General features: G+C 44.2%; 1 protein-coding gene across 2 annotated transcripts in view; it reads left to right on the top strand.

Moving 5' to 3' along the window:
• SPAG16 (sperm associated antigen 16) overlaps window positions 1-19,328 on the top strand; it is a 392,111-nt gene that overhangs the window by 218,114 nt on the left and 154,669 nt on the right. The window lies entirely within an intron of this gene.

A 19,328-nucleotide genomic window follows, 5' to 3' on the forward strand; every position in this document is an offset into this window, starting at 1 on the left:
TAAACATCACTTACGGTATATAATATATAATATATAATATTTCTGAACATTGAACTTTTTGTAAGTTTCCTTCCATTGCCAGGTGCTATGGGAGGTTGTTCTGTGGACTCCTGCCTATCTGTCTTGGGCTCAGTCATCTCCTGATCTCCTACAGCAGACTCAGCCCAGATTCTGGTCTGGCTCCAACCCTGTGTCTTAAAGGCTGCTGGACTTTGAGGTCCTGGCACCACCTCCCCCTCCATCCAATGGGCTTGGCTTGTGCAGATAGCCACAATGGAATTGATGGCATGGGCAGGAACAGCTTCCCACAAACAGTCCTTGGGCAGGTAGCACTTCCAGTCAGTGAGGCATTCTAAGAGTCTCTGATGCATTCATGAGTCTAGAATTTGAGCCACCACCTCCTATTCTTCCTGTTGTCTGTGAGTGGTGTGGCTGGAGGCTGATGCCTTTCTGGACCTGGATTTAGCATAGCTGAAACCAGGAGGGACAGATGAAACACTGGGCACACGTTCATGTTGAAGGTAGCTGAAGCCTCTAAGCAACAGGGTTTTCAGAAAGGGGCCAAGCTGTTATCAGGGTGGGGGCAGTGGCGGAGGAAGGGGGTGTGGAGGGTGTGGCTCCCCCCGGGTGTCATCACTGGGGTGTGTGTGACAAAATGAGGTGTGTGTTTTTTGTTTTTGTTTTAAATGGGCTCACAAAACTTTTTAGGAATGATGTGGTGGTTTCGGCGCCTGCAGGTTCCACGCTGCCTGAAACGGCAGTGTTGGGCTTGCGCCTGCCTTCTGCCTCTCCCTCAGCTGCCCTACAGCTGAGGGGGAGGTGGCGGAGAGACTCCAAGCATCGGAGAGGCTCACCCCACCCCCATGGGCAGCTCGTCCTGCCTCCACGGGCAAATTGCCCTGCCCCCGGCTGCAGGATGCGCCCCCGCACCAGGCACCTGAGCGGCTAGCTACGCCGCTGGGTGGGTGGGGGACCTACTTACAATCTAGTTTACTAGAGAGAGAGGCATTCAGTGTCAGTTGGAGAGTTGATGAGCATACTCAAGAGGGTTCTCAGCCTGCCATTTGCGGTCAGCATAGGCCTTGTATTTGGCATGGTTCAATAAATAACTTTCCTAAAACAATAACATTTTATTTAAATTATACTAAAAGAAAATGCCAAATAGAAAAAAAAATAAGAACAAGATTTAGAAAGCAACAAGAAGTTTTCAACTTAAACGTGGGTGTCATTTCTCTCTCTAAGTTGTGGATCATTTCACCCTTGAGTGGAATTGTCTTCCTGGGGAGCTTGTGGACTGCTTTTCCTTGGGGGGTTTTAAGCAGAGGCTGGATGGCCATCTGTCATGGATGCTTTAGCTGAGATTCCTGCATTGCTGGGGGTTGGACTTGATGAACCATGGGATCACTTCCAGCTCTATGATTCTATGATATCATTGCTAGTCTTAACTGGACAAGTGTATTTTTCTTTCTCACTTCTCTATGTCTCCAGTCTTTTTAAAAATGTTGTTCACTCTTTTAAATCCTTCCGGTGTACACAGGCTAACTATAGATTTGTAGTGCTGTTCATGTTTTTGCAAATTTATTTAAAAATACAGAATAAATTAAGGAATTTTTCAGAGAATGTGAAAAACATAGAACACCTACTCCTCTCGTACATTATGCTTTCAGCCTTATATTCTTCCTCCACCTTTTTCTTTTTCTTTTTCTTTTTGACTAGCTGAACAAGAATTTTATCTTTGTTGTCTTCCACAGAGCAGTCTAATGTTGTCATCTGGGCAGTGAGGATTTGATACAGATGATAGGTAGCTGATGTAAAAACAATTAAGTGTAGAAACCTTGAAAATGAGAAAAAAGGCCAGCAGGATATGGACCACAGCTTCAGAAAGACTGAGCTGAATCTTCTGTGAATATATAGTTGGTGTTCACTGAATGAATAGAAGTACATGAATATTGAGATTGCCATGGTAAGTGAAGCAGGAGGTTTCAAAAACTGATGCAAACTAAGGTCACACATGGTGGCATCTCTATTTCTGCTCCTCCATTCCTTCATATAGCTAATGTCACTCACCAGTGCTGTAGTCACAAAGGCACAGTACATCTTTTAACTTCAGGCAGCCGTCATATTATTCCTAGAGAAACTTGGGTGTCTGTTGAGTGGCTTAATAGTCGTGTGCCTGCTGAAAATCAGTGGAACTTCAGTCACAACAAACATGTCCCACTGATTTCAGTGGGGCCTAAATTCTTCTAGTTTAATGTGCTTCCAAGTCATTATTCCTTATAAACTTGCTCAACTATGTCAGTTCCATTGTATCAGAAACAGAAAATACGTTTATGTGGGAGAAAAGTCTGTTCTTCGGAAATATAAGTAACAGATGGCTAAACGCTGGTCAGCTGAAGCAGCTGTCTTTTCCATTCTTCTGACATTCTTTTCTTGTTACTCCACGCCCCACTATGTCCCTGTGCTGTGGAATTCCCCAGTAGATTGGCAAGGAGCCAAGGGGGAGGGCAGGGGGGCAGCTGCCCCCCAATCAATACAAATCAATACATATCTGCCCCCCAACAGAAATCCTGGTAACACCCATAGGCAGGCAGTGAAGACTTCTACGCTTCCTTTGCTGCTGCTAAGGAGAAGTGGCAATGTGTTCAGCACATGGTCCAACTAAAATCATTCTTCATGTTGGCTCTTCGGCATGCATGTGTGTTTGTGGGGGGTGGGAGGGGGCGGAGAGTTGTGTGTCTCATTTGTAGGAAATCCCCTAGTGGGGGGAAAGGCGATGCTTTTCTTTACACCTTCCAGACACTGCAGTAAACTCTGTAGAAGAGGTGAATGCCTCTTTTATAAAGTGTTCAGTTTCCTCCCTCCCAACGCATCCTCATTAGGAACACTTCTAAGATGAAGCGTGAACTTCACAAAGAGTTACTGGCAGACACCCTGAAGAAAATAGAGACTGTGAACTCCAGGCATCCCCCAAAGTATTTTCTACTGGAATGATTAACTCCTATATCTTGCAATACTGTGCATGTATTTATGCATCCAAATGTATTGAATGGAATTCAACATAGCAGTTAGTGACCCCCTGTGTGACCCCTGCAAATCCACTAAACCTATTCTGGACTTTCCCTGAGCCCTACATTGCAAATTTAGGGGGCACTGGGATGGGGGGAAGTCCTGTTGCACAAGTAGACCTTGTACCACACACACACAACTTACTGAATCCCACCCATTATTTTTCTCACTGCTATCCAGATGTTCAACCAGCTGAGTCTTCAGACAGTTGCTGTTAGTATCTTTGAATCCACTTTTACATAGTATAATTATTATTATTAATTAGAATTAGAATCTATATACCACCTTTCATTTCGAGAAGCAATATCAATGCAGTTTGGAAACAAAAACCAACAGCAAAATAACAAGAATGAAAACATTACAAAAGTACAGCTACGTGCAATTAAAATACATGTTAAAACAACTACATTAAAACATCCATAATCAAAGTTATTTAATAAACCTTTCTGAAAAATATCCAAATGTTGCACTACTGAGGGTTTTGATGAAGTCTTAATATATATTTACCTTTTCTCCTATACCAGATATTCTGAGGCACTCTCACACAGTCATAGGCCCGAGTTGAGAATATGGGACCTGTTTTCTTTCATTTGGAGGCCCCCACCCTAATCCCTAGGGGCAGTCAGTCACATACACTTGAATAGGTATGTTTGCTCATTCCCCAGCTGTATCACCAGCTGAAATACCCTTAACATGGACTGCAGGTGCTGGAATAAGTGAAACTAGCCAACCCTGACGAAGGTATAAAACTCCCATTATGATGATTCTTTTGTTTAGAGCCAGACTGTAGCTCATAACCCAAACTTTTATAGAAAACAGCAAGAAACAACTCAGGCAGAGCACTGGCAGGGATTGTGCTATATAGAATCATCATTCTCTCTATTAGCGAACTCAGGTGACTGAATGCCTATCAATTTGGAAGCAAAATGGGGCCACCCAAAAGTAAGGTAGTGGTTTCTGCATACTCAAGGGATTCTCTCGGTATGCAGAAGTACATACCATAACTCTGTAACATAACGCTGTAAAATAAATAAAATAAAAAATAGCCACCTCCCCACCGCCATGTCTTTGCACCATGTAACAGGAAAAGGACACACTTTCCCTTTTTCTGCTCTCCAGATCTACCACCATTCCCCACTATATAGCTATATAAGCAGACCCTATAAGTGTCCCTATTTTCCAGGGATAGTCCCAGAAGCTGTCCTCATTTCTGATTTGATCCCGGAATGTCCCACTTTTCCATAGGATGTCCCTGTTTTCATCAGGGAAATGTTGAGAGGTACGGAATTATGTGACCTCGTAGCCAAGGAGATAAATAACTATACTACCTTTAAAACCCATCTGAAGGCAGCCCTGTATAGGGAAGTTTGGTGTTTTTTTTTTAATGTTTAATGTTTCATTATGTTTTTATATTTGTTGGAAGCCACCTAAACTGGCTGGGGCAACCCAGTCAGATGGGTGGGGTATAAATAATAAAAGTTATTATTACTATTACTATTATTGTTATTATTAAATAGGACATCTCTATTTTAATCAGAGGAATGTTGGTGGGTATGTATAAGTCTCAGAACTAACAGATCTTAGCCAACTGTAACAGCAGGGACAGACCTTGGGGGATGAAAAATGGGAAAATATGTTCTTTCCCTGTTATTGGCTCTTAAAACTTCCCACCATGCCAGAACACAAATACAAGGCTTCTCTTCTAGGCTGGTGGAAGCCTTAGAAGGGATAACTCCTATTCTCATCTATCTCAGTCCAGTTAAGCCCAGATCTTACCCAAACACACATAAATCCCCAAAGGCCTGACAGAGTCCTGTTTTCCATTCTTCTTCACCAATATGAACACTGGAACCCTCATTCTCTCCTTTCAAACCATGTATGTCCATGCAGTCCCATTGGCAGAGAGTACAGGACTCCTGTATACATGGCAGATCCACTTGCGCTTCTCTGGATTGAGCGCTTATTGCTTCACGTGCTGTTGCATAACTAACTACATTATGTTCTAGCTTCATAGTGTGGATTCCTGTGCGAAAGCAGAGGGTAAAATAAGAATAATAGTATTTCAGCAAGTAGCAGTGCATTTATCTCGTTCAATCTCAAGGCACAATCTAAGGTTTTGACTGTTCCCCACTCCCTTTCTTCTTTCTAGTGATGGATTTGGGTTGGGAATTACTTTTAAATGTTGTATTCATAGCATCTTCTTACCTTTATTGTAATGGTTCCATTAAAAACTACCAGGATAGCAGCCAACCCCATAGTCAACAATTTCATTAGAGCTTCAGGGTCAGGAAGTGGTAGTTTGCAGACAGCATTTACAGAATTCTGTGGTGTATTGAAGCCTGTTTACTCCGTATTTAACTCCAGAGACATTGACAGGAGTATGATATCTGATGAGGATGGCCTTTAGATCATATGCCTCCCGTGTTGCCTTTTTGGGTGTTCCCTAGGGACCATGTTAGTTTTTCAACTTGTGACCTGTTGCTTTAGCCTTTGAAGCATTTTCTGAATGCCATTCATGCCTGTGCTGAACAGAATTAAGTCTTCTGGTGTGGGTGGGTGTGGGTGTCTGTGTGTGTATGCATTGAGAGTGATGTGTACTCTTTCCGCTAACCAGAAGGTTCCCATTTACGTCAATCAATGAAAAAGGTGTAAATTTAATCCATTTCCATGGTCAACTTGCTTCCTTCACCCCACTGCACAAGGACAACAACAGGTCAGTTCTAACCAGAAGGTTCCCATTTACGTCAATCAATGAAAAAGGTGTAAATTTAATCCATTTCCATGGTCAACTTGCTTCCTTCCCCCCACTGCACAAGGACAACAACAGGTCAGTTCGGGGGCTTGCCAGTTTATGTCAATCTCAGCCTTCATCCCAATCACATGGGAAAACTGCATATAGTTTGAGCAGCTCTGGACACGTTTCTCTCAACTTTGGAGCTGAGGAGGGCTCAGGAATCCCTGTACAGTTGTACCTTGGAAGTCGAAGTGGAATCGGTTCTGGAAGTCCATTCGACTTCCAAATCACGGCTTCTGATTGGCTGCAGGAAGCTCCTGCAGCCAATTGGAAGCCACAGAAGCCCTGCCGGACGTTTGGCTTCCAAAATAACATTCAAAAACCGGAACAGTCACTTCCGGGTTTTGATCGTTCGGTGGCCAAGACGTCTGAGTTCCAGGGTATTCGACAACCAAGGTACGACAGTACTGAATAACCCTTGATTCAGCAGGGGTCAAGCCAAAGGCTTGGCAGAACTAGTGGGTTTTAAGGAAGGATTTGAAGAGAAAGTGAGATGCATTATGCCAAATAGATGTTTGTGAGAGTTCTAGGCATAAAGGGACAGCAAGGGAGAAACAAAAGCCAGTAAGGGGGCAGAAGTCCTTTGGGCAGCTGAGGGTAGTGACACTGAAGGGTTAAAGGCCACAGAAAGGTATCTACTGAGATATGAGTTCAGAGAGGTAAGGAGTGTTAAAGGTAAGGATCAAAGAGCACTGGGACACTGCGCCAGTTTCACTAAAGCAGGCATCCCCAAACTGCGGCCCTCCAGATATTTTGGTCTACAACTCCCATGATCCCTAGCTAACAGGACCAGTGGTCGGGGAAGATGGGAATTGTAGTCCAAAACATCTGGAGGGCTGAAGTTTGGGGATGCCTGCACTAGAGGGAATCCTCCATTTGCACTGGATCCAGGCAGTGGTGGAGCTTCATGCTCCAGCACCAGGGGTAGAGTGGGGCTGGTGCCTATTCTGGGGGTGGGGCGCACCTCCCGGAGGGGTGGGGCATGCATTCCGGGGTGGGGTGTGCCTCCCAGAGGGGCGGGGTGCACATTCCAGGGTTGTGCTGCGCCTCCCGGAGGGGCACAGCGTGCGTTCCGGGGGTGGGGCGCACCTCCCAGAGGGCTGTGGCACACGTTCCAGGGGAGGCGCGCACGTTTTGGGGGCGGGCGTCCGCGATGGCGCCCCTTGGAGCCCGCCGCTCAGGGCGGCCCGCCCCTACCGCCCCTATCTTCCTACACCCCTGGATCCAGGTATTGCAAGGAAGCTTTGGGTTCCTTCCAGATTATCTGGCTGTGATATGCAGTGCGTTCAAAGTTGAGAACATGCCTTTTTACAAACCTACAAATATTTAGCATGCTTTGCACATCTCCAAAACAAATACACTACACACCACTCCTCTGAATCCCTTGAATGTATATGATAATAACTGGAATATTCTTTTCAGCTTGAAAGAACTGCTTGTTTTTCTGATCAAGCTGTTTCTATCAACACATAATGTTTTCCTTTCTATTATGTCAATGGTCTGTGAACATAAAAGTGTGTAAAGTGGCATATACTGAAGGGATGAGTAATCTAGATGAAATTACTTTTTTACTTAAGCAATAGTGTGGAGAAGTGATAATATTGCATATGAAACAATGGCTCGCAGGTTCAGTAAACACCAATGTTCTGCTTCAGCAGTTACCTGAATCTGAATGAAAATGTTTTGCTTCTCAGCATTATTATCTGAAAAGAAAATGGTATGCAATATATCCTTTATGGGTCTCTGAGAGCGTCCCAGTGCCACATGGTAATTTCTCAAGTTTCCTGTTCTGCTTGAGGGATGTAGTCGTGACTCAGATTTGCTGTGGTGTAGCTGAATGTTTGATCTATAAACACCAGGAATGTGGTGTGAGAACAGATTGAGTTGGAACCTTCTGCATGTGGAAGGTGACATGCTCCAGAGGGTGCTTAATACAGGAAGTTGGGCTGCCATGGTTGCATAGGAAATGCAAAAGATATTCCTCAGTTTGCAGAAGGGGGAACTCGAGAACTGCTATAAATGAATCTTGCCTACTATGGCACTGGATGAACATTTCCTCCAATGCTCATGGCAAGTATTGGCAGCTACTTTTATTTTGTTCACCATTTTTTGGATCCAACTCACTGTTGTTTAGGATAGCCTGAACATTCACTTTAATTCAAATCTGAACATGTTGGTTGACAAGTATTTGGGTCGACAGTAAAATTTCATTTAGAAGACTGGCAATTCAGCTAGCCATTTTGTTTAAGAATTTGAAATGTCACTTTTTGGGAAATCCTATCTATTTAACCAGGCATTGTCAAATACACTTGTGACACCTGACATGGTGCATGTTGCTTTGTCAGAAGGAGAGCATGACAAGTCATCAGCCTCACTGCCAACTTTGAAGCTGCACAGGTGAGCAGGGATCATCCCAGCAGATAGGTGTGTGGCAATCCCTGTCCCTTTCCCAGCTCCATGAGCTGCGAGGAAGGCTGGGAGATGGGTCACACAGGAAAAAGAAGTCCCCCAAACAACTTGCAGGGCTTCCGTGCTCCAACTTGCTTGGGTGCCTGCTGCCAGAAGCTGCTTGGTTTATCTTCAAGCAGTGGCAATGGGGCAAGCCTAGCAATCAGGGGGCTTGCAGGGAGAGGGAAGGTTGGAAGGGCTGACAATGAAAGAAAATGGCTTAATCAGCAAGGCAGCAAAGATAATAGACTGTTGCTGCTGTACCCTCCAGAGGCAGATGGTTAGTGGTGGGCAAGCTGTGTTTTCATGGACCCTGCAAGATGCTTCTGAAGAGCCCTAGAAGATTTGCACATCACATGTGAAGGTGAAGCCAAAGGTCCAAATAGTCAAACAACCTTCTTCCCAAAGTGGGCAGCGAGAAGCTAACAATGCTATAGTCCTTTCTGTCCAGCAACTAATGTTCAAAGGCTCTGAATCTGACAAACAGAACACAGCTGGGAAAATGCTGCTTAGAGACATTTACAGTTGCCTAGAGACATAGACAGCAGATGCATCGCTCACGCACTAGATGTTTCTTTTGAGTTTCTTTTAGGCTTGCCAGTCTACCAGGTGGGGGACCTTGCTTGCTTGCATGCTTGCTTGCTTCTTTGGTTTTTCCTTAAGGCTAGATGACATATTTTGTATGTGTGTGTGCATATGTGGAAGACAGCAGAATTTGGAGCTGATTGGCAGAGTTTTTGTTTATTTTTGAGTAAAGTCAGCAGAATCTCTTTTTCTGCTGAGAGTTCATGCTGGAGCTGTGTGCTGCACATCCAACAAGGAGACAAATGGTTCACCTGAGCCCTAGTGCATCATTTCCAGTGCTGCTTTGTGAGAGACTTGCTGCATAGCCACCAGGTCTGGGGTGTATTGAGCTGCGAGAGGCAGGGTGGGTGATATGGCTCTGTAGCAGCAGCAGCAGTTATTATGAGGACTGATCTTGTTCACGTTTACTTGCACAGCTCCCTTAAAGGTAAAGGTACCTCTGACCGTGAAGTCCAGTCATGGACGACTCTGGGGTTGCGTGCTCATCTCGCTTTTACTGGCCGAGGAAGCCGGCGTTTGTCCACAGACAGCTTCCGGGTCATGTGGAGAACCAGAGCCGCACATGGAAATGCTGTTTACCTTCCCGCTGGAGCGGTACCTATTTATCTACTTGCACTTTGATGTGCTTTCGAACTGCTAGGTTGGCAGGAGCAGGGACCGAGCAATGGGGGCTCACCCTGTCGCGGGGATTCGAACCCCCGACCTTCTGATCGGCAAGCGCTAGGCTCTGTGGTTTAGACCACAGTGCCTTACCCTGCACTAAAACCCAAACATACACACACCCTATCAGATTTGTAGCCACAGATGGAAAAAATCTTTGCAGCTAGCTCTACTAGTGGCGGAGTCACATTTTGCTCTGTGACCTGTTCACGGCTCCTGCTTTTTTATTTTAAAGGCTTCTAGACCACCCTTCATGCAACATATTTTGGGGTGGTTATGTACAGCCATAAAAGTACAATATAATGCAAAACAATGCTACCTTTTGGCCCTGTCCAGGGGTCAAAAGATTTATGGCAAATGGTTGGCAACCTAATGCAAATTCAGGTATTTTTCTGCCAGATGTTGAGATGCAGATTCCACTATGATTGTTGCAATGCCTCATCACTCTATTCCTTAAAAAAAAACCATCACATGCTGAAAACAGTGCCAAGCTAAGGGGTTTAATGGCTTAAGTCCCTAAGTCTCTGGCAAGAGTTTGCAGTAGCCTATTTGAAATTAATTGTTGCAGAATATGGCATGCACTGGCACAGCATGCAGAAGGAACAATGAATGAGATGCCAAGAAGGTGCCATTGGTTGATCCACTGAGAACTGGCTGTTCTTTCACATTTGAACTGTGACTTTCAATCTCATGAAATAAGTGCTGGTAAACACCATTTGGAAAGTTTGTTTTGGCTTTTAATTTCCCCCAATGAATATATATATATCACTTCCATTGATATTATACATTGTTCTGAATCCAGCATTCCTGACTGCAAGGAAAATTCATAAGAGTATTTTGCTAATGAGGGTGCTTTACATGTCAGTCTCTTACTCAGTGGATTGAGGGCTCCCCACCTGAAACATAGTGGTAAGGAACATTGTCGCTAAGAGAACAAAAACTATCGCTGGGATAAAAGAGGAACAGGATTTCACATTGGGATAAATCTACTGTGTGCAAGTTGATTACATTATTACATTAGTGCAAGTAGATAAATAGGTACCGTTGTGGTAGGAAGGTTAATGGTGTTTCCGTGCGCTCTGGCTTCCATCACTGTACTTTTTTCTTGTAGGGAGGGACCAGTGCATACAGTGGCAGTTGCCACGCCAAGGTGCAGGGCTCTAGCAGCCCATGAATGCCTCATGCAGACACCATGAAGGCCTGGTACAGACACCAACCTTCCATTCTTTATAGTAGAGGCCTGGGCAGGAAGTTCAGTTGTTTCCAGTGGGAACTACTAATAGCTGTTTTAAGATTGTAGCCAAAGGTTTTCTGCAGTGCTTTAGATTCTCTCTCTCTGTGTGTGTGTGTGTGTAACACACCTGTGCTCAAAGATCTGTGCAGTGTGCCAATCTGCTACTGGGTTCAAGCTGCTGCTATTAGTACAGTTGTACCTTGCTTCTCGAACACAATGTGTTCCGGGGGTCTCTTCAACTCCTGGAACTGTTTGAAAACTAAGGTGCGGCTTCCTATAGGCTGCAGGAGCATCCTGCAGCCAATTGGAAGCTGTGCCAGACGTTCAGCTTCTGAAAATCATTTGAAAACCGGAACACTCACTTCTGGTTTTTGATCATTCAGGAGCTGAAATGTACGAGTTCCAAGGCGTTTGGCAACCAAGGTACAACTGTATACTAAGTCCTTAATAAATTGGGACCAGTTTACCTATGAGATGGCCTTACTTCACATGTGCAGTGAAGTGCTTCAGTCGGCGAAATTGGCACTACTACAGGCACCTTCGTTGTATTCCTTTCTCTGCCTGCTAAAACACTCTTGTTGAGGCAAGCCTACCCAGATGCTTAGAAACGCTTATGTGAATTTTAATCTGTTTTAATTTAACGTGTATGTTTTAAAGTACTGTAATATTTTCTTGATTTTCTTGTTTTATCTTTGTGTAAACGGCTTTAGGGGTGTTTTTTTTTACAGTCAAGTGGTGTATAAATTTTATGAAATAATATATAAACAAGCTACTTGGGGGCTGCAATATGATTTCTCCCATTCTTTAGTTTTTAGCAATTTATCTCCCCCAACCCTGCCTTCCTCTCTTCATTCAATTATCTACAACCTGCACATGTTATTAGTACAACATGCTCCACAAAGTATGGTAAAAATGAGCATTATGTGAAACAATTCTTAAACTCTGTCATTGAGAATGTGCATCTTTATATATTTTACTTCATCTCTGCATTGTAATTGACTTAAAATTGTCTGTCAGTTTATTTTGTCCAAAACTGTTAAAAACACAGTAGACTTTAGATAACAAGACAGAACTGAAAATAGTGCAATAAAATGTAATCCAAATTACTGCTTTTTCTTATTAGAGATTACCTTAGCAGGGCAGTCTCGAGCAGGTCGCACGCCCTGGCGCTGAGGGGTGGAGATTGTTCCGGCGCGCCCCGCCCTCACAGGGTGCAGCATGGCTTCTGCGCGGCTTTGCCGCGCAGCGCCCTGCCTACCGGCCCCGCGCCACTGGGAATCTACCTAGAGCCGGCCCTGTACCTTATATACAGTGAAACCTCGGTTTATGAATTTTCGGTTTACGAACGCCACAGACCCATCTGGAACAGATTAATTCACTTTCCATTACTTTCAATGGGAAAGTTCGCTTCAGTTTATGAACGCTTCAGTTTATGAACAGACTTCCGGAACCAATTACACCTATGCTTCGGGTTAAGTATGCTTCAGGTTGAGTACTCTGCGGACCCATCTGGAACGGATTAATCCACTTTCCATTACTTTCAATGGGAAAGTTCGCTTCAGTTTATGAACGCTTCAGTTTATGAACAGACTTCCGGAACCAATTGTGTTCATAAATCGAGGTACCACTGTACAGATGTTCAACTCAAAAGTGAAGATTAGCCAAGCAATCTCCCTTTCCCCATGACAAAATTTATTCTGTTGATGAACAAAAATCATTTTCATGTTGCTAATATGCATTGTCAATTTTCATCTGGTAAAATAAAACAAGTTCACAGAGTCAGTGAACAGGGGAAACAGTATTTCCTTGAATGTTAAGGCAAGAACTACCCAGTACATGTGTCTGAGTGGGATTGGCTCATTAAAAACCACCAGATGAAAAGCAACAATGCAGGAACAGCCATCTAGCCACACATACAAGAGCATGGTGCTAGCAATTGCAACTAAGATTTCTCTCAAATTGATTGTTATCTTGTCCCAGTGTTGCCAGCTGCATGCCATTAAAGGCATCCCTGGACCATTTTGTGAGGCAGAGATGGAGGAAAGCAGTAGCAATGTTCACACAGCTTTCAAGTAGATTGTCAGACTAATGTCACTTTGGAGAAAGAGAGAGTATTATGCACAAGTGTGCTTCTCTTGGAGAGGTGTCCATTGGCACAGTGGGCCGCAGGTCAGAGAGTAGCTAGTGTGATGTTAGTTTCTATCCTTCTGAAGTTGTCTTTGGAAGGATAATAAAAGGATAATATATGTGTCAATGAAGTAAGGACTTCATTGACATGTGTATTATCTTATGTTTTCATCCTTAGTTATGGTTTATTATTATTTGGGGCTGTTATATCAGAAATAGGGGGACCCAGGTGGCGCTGTGGGCAAATCCACAGAGTCTAGGGCTTGCTGATCAGAAGGTCGGCGGTTCGAATCCCTGCAGCGGGGTGAGCTCCTGTTGCTCGGTCCCAGCTCCTGCCAACCTAGCAGTTCGAAAGCACATCAAAGTGCAAGTAGATAAATAGGGACCGCTCCGGCGGGAAGGTAAACGGCGTTTCCGTGCGCTGCTCTGGTTCGCCAGAAGCAGCTTTGTCATGCTGGCCACATGACCCGGAAGCTGTCTGCGGACAAACGCCGGCTCCCTCGGCCTATAGAGCGAGATGAGCGCCACAACCCCAGAGTCGGACACGACTGGACCTGATGGTCAGGGGCCCCTTTACCTTTACCTTTATATCAGAAATAGCATGTTACGAAGAGCCGAACATGACTAAACGACTAAACAACAACAACAATCCCTGAAAATGGTGGCATGGGTGGCGCTGTGGGTTAAACCACAGAGCCTAGGGCTTGCCGATCAGAAGGTCGGCGGTTCGAATCCCTGCAACGGGGTGAACTCCCATTGCTTGGTCCCTGCTCCTGCCAACCCAGCAGTTTGAAAGCCTGAAGTGCAAGTAGATAAATAGGTACCGCTCTGGCAGGAAGGTAAATGGCGTTTCCGTGCGCTGCTCTGGTTCGCCAGAAGCGGCTTAGTCATGCTGGCCACATGACCTGGAAGCTGTACGCCGGCTCCCTCGGCCAGTAAAGCAAGATGAGCGCCGCAACCCAGGAGTCGCCTGCAACTGGACCTAATTGTCAGGGGTCCCTTTACCCTTTAACTTTACCCCTGAAAAATATTCACAGCTGTTTTTAAGATTCATAATCAACTGGAGTTGAAAAATTCCTGGGCATCTGCTTGGGCCCAGATAATGGTCTGAAGTAGAGATAGATGCGTACAGAATTCTCCACATCCAAATTTCTCCACGGATTTTGGAATCCCAAATTAACTAGTCTTGATTGTGGAATGATTCCAATGAGTTAGCGGTCCACCATTCTTTGGGTTTTGATCTGTTGGCTTTGTACCGACTTAATAATGTGCAGTCTGCTGCTCTTTTCAGTTTCTTCTCTTTATTTGTAACTTTACCTCAGATTGCTGATGTTCAGAGGCACATCATGCCTTGATGAAGCAAAGTGCCAAAAAGGGAATCTTGATGCATACAATTGTGCCATGATTCCTTTTTGTGCAGTATTTCATCATTGGGTTATCAGACATACTCACTGAAATTGGCACACCCATCCCAAAAATCTGCCAAGATACTTCACAAACAAAATAAGAGAACAGGGAATGTAGAAAATGCAATTCACTAAAGCAGTAGGAAACAAAAATAAATAAAATAATAGCAACACTTGAAACTGCAACTTTCAAGATGCAAACCTTAATTAAAAAGCAGATCAAGATATTCAGAACACATTTAAAAACAACCAGAGAGGAAGCCAAGCACAACTCCTCGAATCCCATAAAGATGGGGTATGTATAGACAACGAGAGAAAGGCAGAAAGCTACAGTAAAAGCGGTGGGTCTTAGGACCCCAGGATTCCTATGAATCGTATATCTCACTTCACTCATTGGCTGAAAGGCAGGAGTAGCCAAGAAATTGCCTAGGCTTGGTCTAGTAATCTGCCTGGATCCAAGACCACCTGGGGACAACCCTCTGGACTTTTTGGAAAACTAGCTAGCTAAATAAAATGCTCTTAGCACTCCAACAATAAAATGCTGTTAGCACTCCAACTGTTTCTTTGTACAGCATCTCAGAGGCGTTTAAACCCTGGGGAATGTAGGAGCAGGACTGCAGGAGTATGCAAGGCCTTTGGAGAGTAGACGGACGCCATGTTTACCACCAGAGACTAAATATATATTATTAGTGTACCCTTGTAAAGAAGCTAACTATGGTATGACTGATCCAAATTTAATTTAGAACATTCATTTAAAAATGTGTGCTGCTTCCTTAGATTATCTGAAAGGCATGAACTCAGAAAATAGCATCAAGCTCTCCTTCCTAATGGCATTGTTGAGTGATGTAATTACTGTTCTTTTTAAAGTAGATAAACTGCTGATGACTTTAGCAATAAAAATTGGTTTTTTAAGACTTTGTGGGACTTATTCAAATAATTGACTGCAATTTTTTATTCATACTAATTTTCAAAAACAAATAAAATAATTACATGTATCTGTATATATAATTTCCTCATAATGCAAGAGGATAAGTAAGTTGATTTGCCTAAATATAAGCTTGTGTGTGTCTATCTGAATGTTAATTGTGTGATTACCCTGAATTCCTATGATGATTGACCACATAGGAGCCATCTTCCTGAGGCTGAGGTCCCTTCAGCATCCTCAATAAAATATTTGATGGGCATTGGCATTCAAATGGTGGGCGTGCACTGCATCTTGTGCGGAGTGGGGCTTACCGGCCCCCCAATATTGACCCCATGCTGCTATTAAGCTGCTTCCTAAGTTTTAGGGTGGGGTGGGAGGCAATATTCATCAGAATTATGGGAGTGATAGGGAAGGTTTAAAACAGGCTTCCTCAACCTCGGCCCTCCAGGGGTTTTTGGCCTACAACTGCCATGATCCCTAGCTAGCAGGACCAGTGGTCAGGGATGATGGGAATTGTAGTTAATCCAGAATGCAGCAGCTAGACTGGTGACCAGGGCAGTCTGGAACAGGTCGGGCGCCCTGGCGCTTAGCCACGGAGATCGCTCCAGCGCCCCCGCCCTCGCAGCGTCCTGCCTGGCTTCCACGCGGCTTCATTGCGCAGCACCCCACCTCCCAGCCCGGCGCCCTGGCGCCCCGCAACACCAGGACCTTACCTAAAGCCGGCCCTGCTGGTGACTGGGAGTGGCTGCCGAGCCCACATAACACCGGTCCTAAGAGACCTACATTGGCTCCCAGTACATTTCTGAGCACAGTTCAAAGTGTTGGTGCTGACCTTTAAAGCCCTAAACGGCCTCGGTCCTGTATACCTGAAGGAGCGTCTCCACCCCCATCGTTTAGCCCGGACACTGAGATCCAGCGCTGAGGGCCTTCTGGCGGTTCCCTCGTTGCGAGAAGCCAAGTTGCAGGGAACCAGGCAGAGGGCCTTCTTGGTGGTGGCGCCCGCCCTGTGGAATGCCCTCCCATCAGAGGTCAAGGACATAAACAACTACCTGACATTTAGAAAACACCTAAAGGCCACCCTATTTAGGGAAGTTTTTAATCTGTGATATTTTAATGTATTTTGGTATTTGTTGGAAGCTGCCCAGAGTGGTGGGGGAAACCCAGCCAGATGGGCGGGGTATAAATAAATAAATAAATAAATAAATAAATAATAGTCTCAAAACGTCTGGAGGGTCAAGGTTGAGGAAGCCTGGTTTAAAACTTTGATCCACTCCGCATTGCTCATTTGCTGGGGAACAGCTGAGTGGTGAAAAGGAGCTTGGACTGCCATAATCTTTAGTGGCGCTCCACCCCTTCTTCCATCAGATCAGCAGGGCAGGTACCATATTGAAGGCCTTTGTTAGATTAGGAAGCGGAGCAGAATCAGTTCAGGAAGGGCAAATTGCGCATATTGCCTATAAAATGTAAACAAAATGCACTCAAGATCCCAGTTAAAAGGGATTCAGGAAATCCGCCTCATCCAAGAGCACCTGGATCTGGTTGCTGGCTACATCCTATATAATAAAGTGCAAGTGTCTCTGTGTCCAGTATTCCCTGTGTCCCTGGGTTTGTGCTACTGCACATGTGCCCCACGGACACAGGGATTGGACGCTGAGACTTCACACACACACACACACACACACACACACATGCACGCTCTCCCCACCCCTCTGCCTACCGTTTCCCTCGCAGTCCTCAGAAGAATCACGACCTTCTCCTGGGTGCCCGCTGGCCAGCTGGGCTCAACGGAGCGCCCCAACGAAGCAGCGGCCGTGGGAGGAGCCAGCCATCCCCCCACGCACCGCCGCCGTCGAAAAAGGCCGAATGTACTAGCGCCCGTTTAGTAAACGAGCTGAATGACACTAGTACTCAATAAATTTGCAGAGAAAGGGGACATTTGCAGCTGGTTTATAATTACAGTATTCAGGTCTTCCTGCTCCAAAGAGAAATTATTAAGGAATGGTTTTTCTACCTCTTCCCTCAGGTGACCTGTTTTCTTTAAAAAAACAAACAAAAAACTGTTCGTCAGTATATTGCTTATGGGATGTTTTATTCAAATATGAATTTCTTTAAATATTATCAGGGAAATAGCATGAACCCATACAGCTTGTGGCCACTACACTAGTGGCAACATGACTTGTGATCTACAGCACTCACAATCCTGTGCTTAAACAGCACAGTGCTTAAACTCCTGCCCGCTGGTGGATTTTGTGACACTTATGTATCTTTTCTGCTAGGAAAGCAGGATTGCTGTGCCAACAGAAGGGGGTTTAGAAGTTATTTTTACCCCACACAACAGATGCAACTTAGAGATAGATTTGAAGCTTATTACTATTGTTAATAATTGAGTTCTATTTTTTTTAATAACAAAAATACATGCCCAAATCATGTATACACCTAACCAGCCTGATTCCAGGTTTCTTTCCATATTTTTTAAGTGCTTCATTCCATTTCCCAGTGTGAGGCGCTGGTAATTCCTTACCAATAGGCATAGAAAGGGGATGCTGTATAGTGCAATTGGGGGGGGGAATCTCAGAACCAAGAAAAGCACTATATTTCTGTAGACAAAACTTTGTTATCTAATTGCAGGTTTTATAACGGGATTGATTTATGATCTCTGGTGTACCTTCTCTATTCACGCCACCCACTCAGACTATCCAGCTGGGGACTATCTGGAAAAATCCCTGGGGAAGTTTGCGATGGGAATTGGTAATCAATTTTCTACCTGCCAGGCAAGATACATTTGCTCTGCCCACATTTACTCTTCAGTCTCCTTCCTGCAGAAAGTCTCCATAAGTACCAAAGGGAGGGAATACAAATATAATGGGGTTTACAAATCAATCTCTTCTATTGTTGTTAGAGCTGGGAGCTGAATGTCAATGACAGGCCAAGGGAGTATTTGTCGAAGACTATAACTCTTTCCTAAGAAGATTTTTTTTCAAGAATCATTGCTGTTGGGATGACATGTAGTCATCGAAGAATCTTTCTGTGGGGCTACAAGCTGTAAACTGGGAGAAGGGGTGTGCACAGGTCAATCAGGAGAGCGAGATCAATATTCTTCCCCTTAGGAGCACATTTAACGTATAAATTGTGGAAGCTGTACACATGCCCCAGTTCATGTTATGCTACTTTAATTCTCAAGTTAGACTGTAGGATAGAAGTGTGAGGTTCATTGGGGCAGATACAGAATACAAAGGATACTTCACCATTAAAAAAATCAACTTTAGGTTAATGCAATACTGACTTGATTAGGAACATATTTTGTAACGAGTACATTGCAGCCATCTGATAGGCATGGAATTAAATGTTAACACTTGACACAGGGTTGCCATCATCATCATATCAAATTCTGTCCCCTCTTTCCAACAATATTTAATCAAACTTGTGATAAAATCATATGCTCTTTTCTTCCCTAGCCTGAATAGAAAAAGAGAAGCATACTATATAATGACATCATAATATCTATGGGAAGAGGGAGGAGACTTCATGTGGGTTTGTCATTTTTGGTTTCATTCCCATGAGAATTACATGTCCAGGTCCCAAAAGTCCATTTATATTCCTGCATTGTAGGGGGTTGGACTAGATGAGCCTTAGCACCCCTTCCAACTCTACAATTCTATGATAACGGTAAAATGCAGATTGTGGATTTACCTGTCCCTTATATTGCAGAGGCATAACTTTTATAGGCATTTTTGCATGTTTAGTCACCACTTTAAAGAAGAAATGTTTTGTTAGTTTTAATTATTATTTTTTGAGGGGGAAAATGCACGTGAGAAAATCCATAGTTCAGTGGAGGGCAGGGGGCTTGGCATTTGCATACCAAACGGAATCTTAGAAGTGGTATTGCCATCGCAATGGAGGCGCTTCTAAGATGCCATCTGCAGAGCTTTGATAAGCACTTTTATTAAAAATAATTTAAAGAGTTTTAAAAGCAGGGACAGGTATTCAGTTTATCAAAATACTTGTATTTTAGTAATCAATTAACTGGATAAGGCTGCAGTCTTATACCTACTTACCGTATTGGCCCAAATATAAGCCACACCC

The sequence above is a fragment of the Zootoca vivipara genome, chromosome 1 (assembly GCF_963506605.1).
Source record: "Zootoca vivipara chromosome 1, rZooViv1.1, whole genome shotgun sequence".
NCBI classification, from domain to species: Eukaryota; Metazoa; Chordata; class Lepidosauria; order Squamata; family Lacertidae; genus Zootoca; species Zootoca vivipara.